We start from the raw sequence: 10245 nt of genomic DNA on the forward strand, positions 1-10245 counted from the left end.
TTCTGGATGTGTAACCACAGAAACTTTTATCAAGGCAAAGAAAATAAAAGAATGAGGAATAAGAGAAAAAATTAATGGATAGGGAAGGGAGTTATTTGTAGCTAAAATGGAAAGAATTTAACTCTGAAAGATGGTATATACTTATAAAACTAAAGGTTAAGTTAACTGACTACATTAAATTGTTTTCCAAAGTTTTTTTGATTATTATTATTATTAACTTGAGTTATAAATTATTATTATTATTAACTTGAGTTATTAACTTGAGTTATTAACTTGAGTTATAACTTGAGTTATAAATACAAACTAAACACATCAAAGACTAAAATTTGGGGGTGTCTGGGTGGCTCAGTTCATTGGGCATCTGACTCTTGATTTTGACTCAGGTCATGATCTCACAGCTTGTAGGATCGAGCCCCACATGGGGCCCTATGCTGGCAGCATGAATCCTGCTTGGGATTGTCTCCTCTCCCTCTCTCCCCCTCTCCCGCTCCTCTCTCAAAATAAATAAACTTTTTTTAAAAAAAGACTAAAATTTTAAGTCATAGTTTTCTTTAAAAGTATATGGTATCACTGGATATATGAAGACAGGCATTTCTTTAGCTGAACTGTAGAAAGGAGATTTCAGTATAATGGATGAGATTTAATTAATTTCTAAAAACTATTTAAAGATTCACTCCTAGAAGTGCTGGGTGACTTAAAATATGTTACAAGTAGTTCAGAGAAGTATTAGTTTACAATGGCTAAAAATGACTTCCGCACATGACTTAATGTAATGAACGCACAGGTATACCTTGGAGATATTCCAGTTTGGTTCCACACACTATAGTACAGTAAGCCAATGAATTTTTTGATTTCTCAGTGTATTCAAAAGTTACGTTTTTATTACACTGTAGTCCATTAAGTACAAAATAGCATTATGTCTCAAAGAGAATGTAAATACCTTAAATAAACAATGTACATACCTTAATGCCTGTCTTAATTAAAAACTGATTTATTGCTAAAATTATGCTAACCATTATCTGAGTCTCCAGCCAAGCTGTCATCTTTTTGCTGGTCGAGGGTCTTGCCTCAATGTTGATGGCTGCTGACTGATCAGGGCAGTAGTGGCTGAAGGTTAAAGTGACTGTGGCAATTTCTTAATATAACAATGACATTTGCTGTATCGACTGACTCTTCCTTTCACAAATGTTTCTCTGTAGCACGCAATGCTATTTGTCAACATTCTGCCCAAAGAAGGGCTTCTTTCAAAATTAGAATCAATCCTCTCAAACTCTGCCACTGCTTTATCAACTAAGTGTATGTAATATTCTAAATCCTTTGTTGTCATTTCAATTATCTTCACAGCATCTTCACCAGGAGTAGATTCCATCTCCAGAAACTACTGATCACTGATCGTCATAACAAATACAATAGTAATGAAATATTATAATAATGAAAAAGTTTTAAATATGGCAAGAATTACTAAAATGTGACACAGAGACATGAAATGAGCAAATGCTATTAGAAAAATGGCACTGACAGACTTGTTTGACACAGGACTGCCATAAACCTTCCATTTGTAAAAAATTCAGCATCTGAGAAGCATGATAAGTTCAAGTACAATAAAGTGAGGTATACCTGAATTTTAATTGTCTTGACATGTATATATAAATTGTCTTTGGGGTACCTGGGTGGCTCAGTTGGCTGGGCATCCTGCTCTTGGTGTTGGCTGATCTCACGGTTCATGGGATCGAGCCCCACATAAGACTGTGCTGGCAGCGGGAAGCCTGCTTGGGATTCAGTCTCTCTCCTTCTCCTTCTCTCTCTCTCTCTCTCTCTCTCTCTCTCTCTCTCTCTCTCTCTCTGCCCCTCCCCTGCTCAGTTCTGTCTCTCTCAAAATAAACATTTCAGAAAAATAAAATTAATACAATAAATTGCCGTTTATGCCTATATTACAAGGTATAGCATATAAACACCAATAAAGGACAGATGAAAGCTGTAAACGGTATTGAAAAGAAATTAATGATATTCAATGGGATTATAAAATGAATTCATAATAAATGGTCAACTCCAACAATCAACACAATGCTACTGGCCCTTTAAAGCACATTCATCTTGAACAAGAAGTGATGATATAATTAGCTGTTTTCAAACCAGCAATAAGTGCAGCAACAATCTGCAGCTAGTAGAAAAACACAAGCTCTAACAAGTTCAAGTGTCACTGATGCTCAGATTGACAGTCTGCCACTTAGCACAAGCTCTTAGCTCCTGAGTCTCAGTTTCCACATCTGTAAAGTAGAAATAATCATCACCTACCTCACAGTTTTGTAAAGAGGTTTATTAAATAATGCATTATGTCTAACATACTGAATAACTTCATTCTTTCAACTAATGTTTGCTGAGCTTCGAGTATATGCCAAACAACGTTACAGATAGCAGAAATAAATCAGGGAACAAAGGACAAAAATCTCTGCTTCCTAGGAGCTTACCTTCTAGTGTTCCTTTATTTTACCTTGTCTTAGGCACAGTGCTGGGTACTTTGAGAATGAATAAAAGTGCCCAGAGCAGGACAACATACTCAATTCAACAACAACAACAAAAAGATAACATTAGTGTAATCATACAGTATATAAATTTAGAAAACAGAAAGTCCTAGGAGAGGACATGACATGAGGCTGGAAGACAGAAAGGGAGTGGAGGGTAGACTTCTGGGAAGAGAGGGCACGTTAAATGAACTCTGGGAAATGACAGGAGAGATTTGTAGATTTTAGAAATATTATGAATGAAGGCTAGGAGACTGAAAAGCCCTGTGTTCATTTAAGTAACAGTGAGTAGTTCAATATGGCTGGAGTTTCCACATTAAGGAGTGAGGGCAAATAAAGATGGAAATCTAGGTTAGGACCATGTAAGTCCTTACTTACTAAGATGAAAAATTTATACTTATTTTGAAGGAAATGGGAAATCATCGAAGATATGAAGAGGATATACGATGGGAATGCAAGCTGGTGCAGCCACTCTGGAAAACAGTATGGAGGTTCCTCAAAAAACTAAAAATAGAACTACCCTATGACCCAGCAATTGCACTACTAGGCATTTATCCAAGGGATACAGGTGTGCTGTTTCAAAGGGACACATGGACCCCCATGTTTATAGCAGCACTATCAACAATAGCCAAAGTATGGTTAGAGCCCAGATGTCCATCGATGGATGAGTGGATAAAGAAGAAGTGGTATATATGTACAACGGAGTATTACTCGGCAATCAAAAAGAGTGAAATCTTGCCATTTGCAACTACGTGGATGGAAATGAAGGGTATTATGTTAAGTGAAATTAGTCAGAAAAAGAACAAAAATCATGACTTCACTCCTACGAGGACTTTAAGAGACAAAACAGATGAACATAAGGGAAGGGAAACAAAAATAATATAAAAACAGGGAGGGGGGCAAAACAGAAGAGACTCAAATATGGAGAACAAACTGAGGGTTACTGGAGGGGTTGTGGGAGGAGGGATGGGCTAAATGGGTAAGGGGCACTAAGGAATCTACTCCTGAAATCAGTGTTGCACTATATGCTAACTAATTTAGATGTAAATTTAAAAAAATTAAAAATAAAATAAAAAAAAAAAGAGGATGTGATACGATATGGACATTTAAAGGATTTCTTTGCAAGAAGTTGAAAGCACATTGGAATGGGGGAGAAAAGGCAGGGAGGCTAGACTGAAAAAAGGAAAAAAATGTGCTTCCGAACACAGTTGACTAGTAACCTAACAAGGAGTGGGATTACTAGAGATTTCCAGAGGCATCTCGGAGTGCACATTCGTGACATCAGCAGCACCAATGGCTGGCGAGGACACCCCAACAACCTGGCAGAAACCAGGCTCGTATTCCCCACTATACCTCCTGTCCTCTGCCTGTTACCAACACTGCTTCCTTAACAGGACATACTCTGTCCACACATTCCTACCATCACCCCATCCATCTGGACCATGACCCAAATCAAGCAGGCAAAAAATGTGACTAATTGGGCACTGGGAACCACAATACACTCTCTTTTGCATTATTTAGCTCAAATGAAATGTTACAATTTGAGAGAGGAAAGACAGCTTAGGACTCTGAGTAAGAATTGTTTTTTAAAATACCACTGCCCTTGGGGCGCCTGGGTGGCTCAGCCGGTTGAGAGACCGACTTCGGCTCAGGTCATGATCTCATGGTTTGTGAGTTCGAGCCCTGCGTCGGGCTCTGTGCTGACAGCTCAGAGCCTGGAGCCTGCTTCTGATTCTGTGTCTCCCTCTCTCTCTGCCCTTCCCTCACTCATGCTCTGTCTCTCTCTGTCTCAGAAATAAATAAACATTAAAAAAAAAAAATTAAAAAAAAAAATACCACTGCCCCACTGAAAACATTTCACTTTTCTCTAGGTCCTTGGTTTAGGAATCTTAAAAGTATAATAATAGTTCAGGGGCACCTGGGTGGCTCAGTTGGTTGAGCATCATCAGACTTCAGCTTAGGTCATGATTTCATGGTTCATGGGTTTGAGCCCCACATCGGGCTCTGTGCTGACAGCTCAGAGGCTGGAGCCTGCTTTGGATTCTGTGTGTGTCTCCCTCCTGCACTCTGTCTCTCTCTCTCTGTCTCTCAAAAATAAACATTAAAAAAAAAATTTTAAGTATAATAATAGTTCAGAATCAGGCATTTTTCTAACCTGACAAGGTAGAAATGTTGATTTGTTAGCTGAAGGGCATCACAGGTAAGTAGAGAGAATATATGAGAACACCTGTCTTGGAAAGACTTTAGTGAAGAAAAGATATTATAAATTAAGATTTTTAACAATAACCTTCAGTGTATCATTATAGCCTGTAAGGGAAATGACAATGTTTTTAAATAGTGCTAGTTATGAAAACTATACCTTGAAGAAAAAGACTTCACCAAGTTTTTGGATAATTTAAAACTGATTTTGACCTTCTTTCTCATAACTAAGCTATTATGATTTTTTTATTACCTTTCCTACATACGGAGTTGAAATTTTATAAATTTGTGTTGCTGACAGAAATATAGACATGTACTCCTCTTCCTCATTCAGAAAGGCCTTGAATGAAATGAGTAGATTTTAGAAGACGAAATTAAGAAGTGTTTAATTAAGGCCTAGTAGCTTGGGCCCCAAGAAGATGTGATCAACCGGACATGAATAGGAATAAAGCTTTCATCAGTCCAACACTGCTTATTATTTCGGAAAACAGCTGGGGGCACTAGAGTGAATGTGACTAGAATAAGTTTTATCTTGAGATTTCCCTTTAATTTCACATGTTCTCACCATCAAATATAATCCGGAAACAATGACACTTGACACGGAATTACACCCTGAGACTATACAGGCTTTGTGAAAGAAAACAAAGAGAATATCATCCATGTACTCTTCATTCTAGAACAAACTGATTTATTAGGATAGCAATTTTCCCCCTGATAACCAAAATATATTTACTGTAGAAATTTTAGAAACTAGATGAATACCGTGAGAAAAACAGAAATCACCCACAATCCCATCACCCAAACATAAGTAACATCACCATTTGGTTTACTCTCCACCAATAAAGTAGTTTCTGTGCATTAAACTGGATTTTTTCAAAAGTAAGATTCTGTAACTTTTCATTCCTCCTACCCTAAACATATTTCCATATCATTAAAAAGTCTTCCTTCCCAACAACTTCACACATTTTAATTTGCTTTCCAAGTTTACTGATGTGATGTGTGAAAGTGTGCTAACTTAGTAAACATCCCTCTCCTCCTGACCTTAAAAAAGTCCATTTTGGGGGCACCTGGGTGGCTCAGTAGGTTAAGCGTCCGACTTCAGCTCAGGTCTCGATCTCACTGTCCGTGAGTTCGAACCCCGCGTCGGGCTCTGTGCTGACTGCTCAGAGCCTGGAGCGTGTTTCAGATTCTGTGTCTCCCTCTCTCTCTGACCCTCCCCCGTTCATGCTCTGTCTCTCTGCCTCAAAAATAAATAAATGTTAAAAAAAAAAATTTTTTTTTAAGTCCATTTTTTCCCTCTGTGAATTGCCCATTTATGTCTATTTTTCATTGGGCATAATTTTTCACATGGGTGTTCATTTATGTCTCACTGCAGTTTATAATATCCTTTGAAAAGGGTTTACTAGTATATAAAATATAGACCTCAGAGTTTTAATTTCGGTTTTGGTATCTCTTGGCAACATTTTTCAAAACAGTATTTTTGTGATTATTAAAATAATAGTAGCTATAGAAGATTTGGGAATGTGAAGAAGAATATTTTCAAAGAGTCACAACTCTACCACCTAGAAATCCAATTTTTTTTCATATATGTCAGTGAATACATCCATTGATACAAACAGGAACTTGTATACAAACAGGAAGTACAACAGTCTTGTCCAATGTTTAATTTAGAACAATGCCTAATATATAGTAAGAGCTGAATATGTGAGTAAATGATATTTTATCTTTTTAGGATACTTTCTAAGTAATGAAATTTTTTTCAAAACTATTTTGGAAACTGAATTGCATCAATATAGATATATAGTACAATAATTTAGGTATTTTGCTATTGCAGGGTTTATTCTTCTTTTTCGTATTACATTCATGTTCACTGTAATGAACATATTTATAAATCTTCATATAAAATTCAGAGGATTACCTTGGTATATATTTCTAGACCCAGTATGACTGAGTCAAAGCCTGAAAGGATTTACAGGTTTTAATACATACTCTCATTTTATCAGCTTATATCATTGCATGAACATACCCTTCATTTAGAAGCACAGAAGAAGATTCCATGAAGGCCACAACTCTTTAACAAAACTAGTGTCACTGTTACTTCTTACTCTAATGGTGGCACTAGCTCCATGAAAAGTGTCGTTTCTATGGCTAAGATGATTTCTGAAGTGAAAGAAATCCATCTAAGGTAATAGGAAGGGAATAACGTCTTTAAGAAGAGTACATTCACATCAAACCTCTTCTTTTTTTTTTTTTAATTTTTTTTTTTAACATTTATTTATTTTTGAGACAGAGAGAGACAGAGCATGAACGGGGGGAGGGCCAGAGAGAGAGGGAGACACAGAATCGGAAACAGGCTCCAGGCTCTGAGCTGTCAGCACAGAGCCTGATGCGGGGCTCGAACTCACAGACCGTGAGATCGTGACCTGAGCGAAGTCGGACGCTCAACCGACTGAGCCACCCAGGCGCCCCACAAACCTCTTCTTAAGTGATAAGGAAAGCTGTTCAGCTGCTATAACTACGACCAGGAATAGAGACAGCACACACACTATTGTTCCAAGAGTTGTCCACAGATTCGCCTTCTTGCAAGCACAAACTATTCAATGTATCTTCACCATTGCATTGGGTTTGGGGTATTCCCAAGCGATTTTGCTTGTAGCATTTTCTTTGATTTTCCTTCATCAAAAAGGCTATGTCTAATTAGATCAGACAACAACTGAGACATGTACTGAAGCCTTCAGTATGTGAACATTCTTGACCTCTTAATTTAAAAATAGATTCTAACAAGTTTATTTGTCTAGCCAATAAGTCATTTCCTTCGTTTTACAGACATCAAAATAAACAATATCCTATTCAATTTCTATTTAATCATTAAGTAATTGTATTTAAAAAGTATTTGATTCTTGCCATCCAAAGGTCAAGCATTCCCGAAATCAGGTTTTAGACTGCGTAGATTATCCGTTTATGTATACAATTTAACAAATGTTAAATTAGCAGCTAGTGCTGGGGCACCTGGGTGGCTCAGTCCGCTAAGCCTCCAACTTTGGTTCAGGTCATGATCTCATCGTGGTGAGTTCAAGCCCCGCTTTGGGTTCTGAGCTGACATTGGGGAGCTTGCTTCCAATTTCTCTGTCTCCCCCTCTCTTTGCCCCTCCCCCACTCGTGTTTTTTTTCTCTCTTTCAAATAACTATTTAAAAAATTAGCAGCTAGTGTTATTTTTTTTAACTCCCTAAAACTTTTTGCATGTTGCCAATTTGCTTTTCAATATATGTAGTATGACCACATTTTCATAAAAACAAATCATCCCAATATAAGTATGTAATATGTATTTGTAATGAGAACAGAAGAGAGTCCAGAAGGAGCAGACATTACCCCTTGGGGTAGAGTGGAGTGAGGACTCACACTGGGGCACTAAAGGAGTTTACAGTGTTACAACGATCATATGTCACGCACCTGTTCTTAAGCCAAAGATTTTTTTTTTTATGATGGCACTCTTCAGATATTTGACCTAGCCCAATATAAAAATTACTCTCTCCTCTATAGTTACCTTACTAGTACAGCAATCAGTTGGTAGACAAAGAGCCCCCATTCTTGTGGATCAATCTTCTAGAGCTGATGAGACTCAGAAGCTTGCTCTCAGACTACAGAACTGTTTCTCCTTGCAAAGAACTAGCATGAAAAGAAGCAACAAGAAACTTTGTGGTCTCATTGCGATAACATTCTAAACACCTGAGTTAGCATGCCCTTATGATTAAGAATAGTTTAAATATATCCTTTAAAAGCAGAAAGGCTTAACTCTCCAAACTGGAGGGTTTCACTAACCAAGTTGATGTCTCTCTGCTGTACATAGGAAAGTATGACTATGTTTTATAACGTAAGAGGAAGGATGCCTCAAACCATTAAGTTCTGTTAAGTTAATGTGTGCGGGGACGAACGGGGGCTTTTCTGCAGCACTCCTTTAAAACCATTTCTGAGCAAACTCCAACACAAACACCTTCCTAAAGAATAAACCCGGCTTTTCTACTGGGTTACAACTTCAACCCCCATTGTCTTCCTTACCCTTGAGACAAAGCCAAAATTGCCTTTAGAGTGCTGGATTTCACAATGAGATGACAAGTGTGTGCGCGCATAATTTACCTTTTCACAAAACCCAGCATTCAGAATAGATAAAATAATTCCTCTTTCGCAATCAAAATCTAGTAACTGAAAACGGGGTCTCTCCGTTTTGGTTTTGTTTTGTTTTTTAAGTTCAACAACAGACCTAAAGTCTAGTTTTGAGGCACTGCATCAAACCTGAAAGCAATTATTGGGGAAGCGGGAGAGGAAGAGGGGAAGGGAAGGGGGAGCAGGGTGAGAAGTGAAACAGAAGTCAAGGAAACAGACCTAGGAGTTCGCACGTTCACCCTTACCAATTCCTGCATCCGCACACATCACAGCATGACGATCACGACTCTCAAGGTGCAAGAGAAAACCCAACACAAATCCGAAGAGTGGAGGCGGGTTATGCGTCTCTGCCAGCCATTTGCTTTTTGGGGAAACAAAAAACAAGAAAACAAACAAAAAAAACCCACTTCTCAGAAGACAGCCCGCAAACCGCTCGGCTGAAGCCTGAGCCAAAGCCGCGACCTCCTCCTCCTCCTCCCCTTGCTCCTCCAGCCCTCCTGGCCTGGCTCCGGAGCAGCAGAGCTTCCGCGAACAGCCAATCGCCGGCAGCCCCGCCTCCCGTGACGCAGGAGGGCGTGGCGTGGCGGAGGCTGGCTTCCCGGCCTCAGCTGTAGCACCGAACTGCCAGCCCGCAGAGGGTACGGCCCCCGTGGTCCAGAGCTTTTACAGTCCCACCCCGGCCGTTTATCCAGACTTGAAGCGCTTGGCAGTTATTTTTTTGGAGGGGTAAAAGGAACAAATCTAAACTTTTAATGTTATTGTTTTATAACTGGGAAAGGAATTGAGAAAAATACTACAATTCTGATTTGGCCTCGCTCAGTGTAATGTACTTTGTCCGTATACCTGCCATGGTCTGTGGCTTTAAGCAAAAATATTTTTCTCCTAAATAAATTCCAGCAACCCATTTGGTCCCTCAAAACTTCTGACCAACTAACTGCTTTGAGAAAGGAAAAAAGGGATTTGGGAAAAGACAGCCAATAATGGCAATAATTCAGACTAAAAACTAATAATCACTGACCGCCAATTGTTTTATCCCACTGAAACAAAAATAAAAGGAGCCAAAACCTCCACAGCTCATTTGTACATCTATCTTACATTTTCTTAACTGTTTCTCAAATGCGCAGCCAAAGTGAAGAAAACTATCGATCCTTCAAATGCTTCACTAACAGGGAAGAGCTCTCCAGGGCAGACCCATGGAGCCACTTGGGAGGTTTGCAGACTCTCCCAGACCGGGCTGGAGAGGCCAAACAAGTTCCTACATTCACTGGGAACGTGCCTCTCCCGGAGGGGAGAAACAAGTTCTGGGTGTGGCTTCCTGTGATGGCAGAACTTGGAAAGCAACTTCTGCAGGCAAGGGCAAAT

At 39.0% G+C, this 10245-nt stretch overlaps 1 protein-coding gene across 3 annotated transcripts in view; it reads right to left on the reverse strand.

The window, feature by feature from the left end:
• Window positions 1–9408, reverse strand: part of ATP10D (ATPase phospholipid transporting 10D (putative)) — a 108241-nt gene extending 98833 nt beyond the window's left edge. For 2 of the 3 annotated variants that reach the window (XM_023253139.2, XM_003985402.6), the window contains exon 1: window positions 9129–9407. The gene's annotated coding sequence lies outside the window, so the exon portion shown is untranslated. Of the gene's footprint in view, window positions 1–9128 lie in introns of all 3 variants that reach the window. The other variant, XM_045056408.1, reaches the window with a different exon arrangement.
• Window positions 9409–10245: the final 837 nt, after the last annotated feature.

Source organism: Felis catus, chromosome B1 (assembly GCF_018350175.1).
Source record: "Felis catus isolate Fca126 chromosome B1, F.catus_Fca126_mat1.0, whole genome shotgun sequence".
Classification (NCBI taxonomy): domain Eukaryota; kingdom Metazoa; phylum Chordata; class Mammalia; order Carnivora; family Felidae; genus Felis; species Felis catus.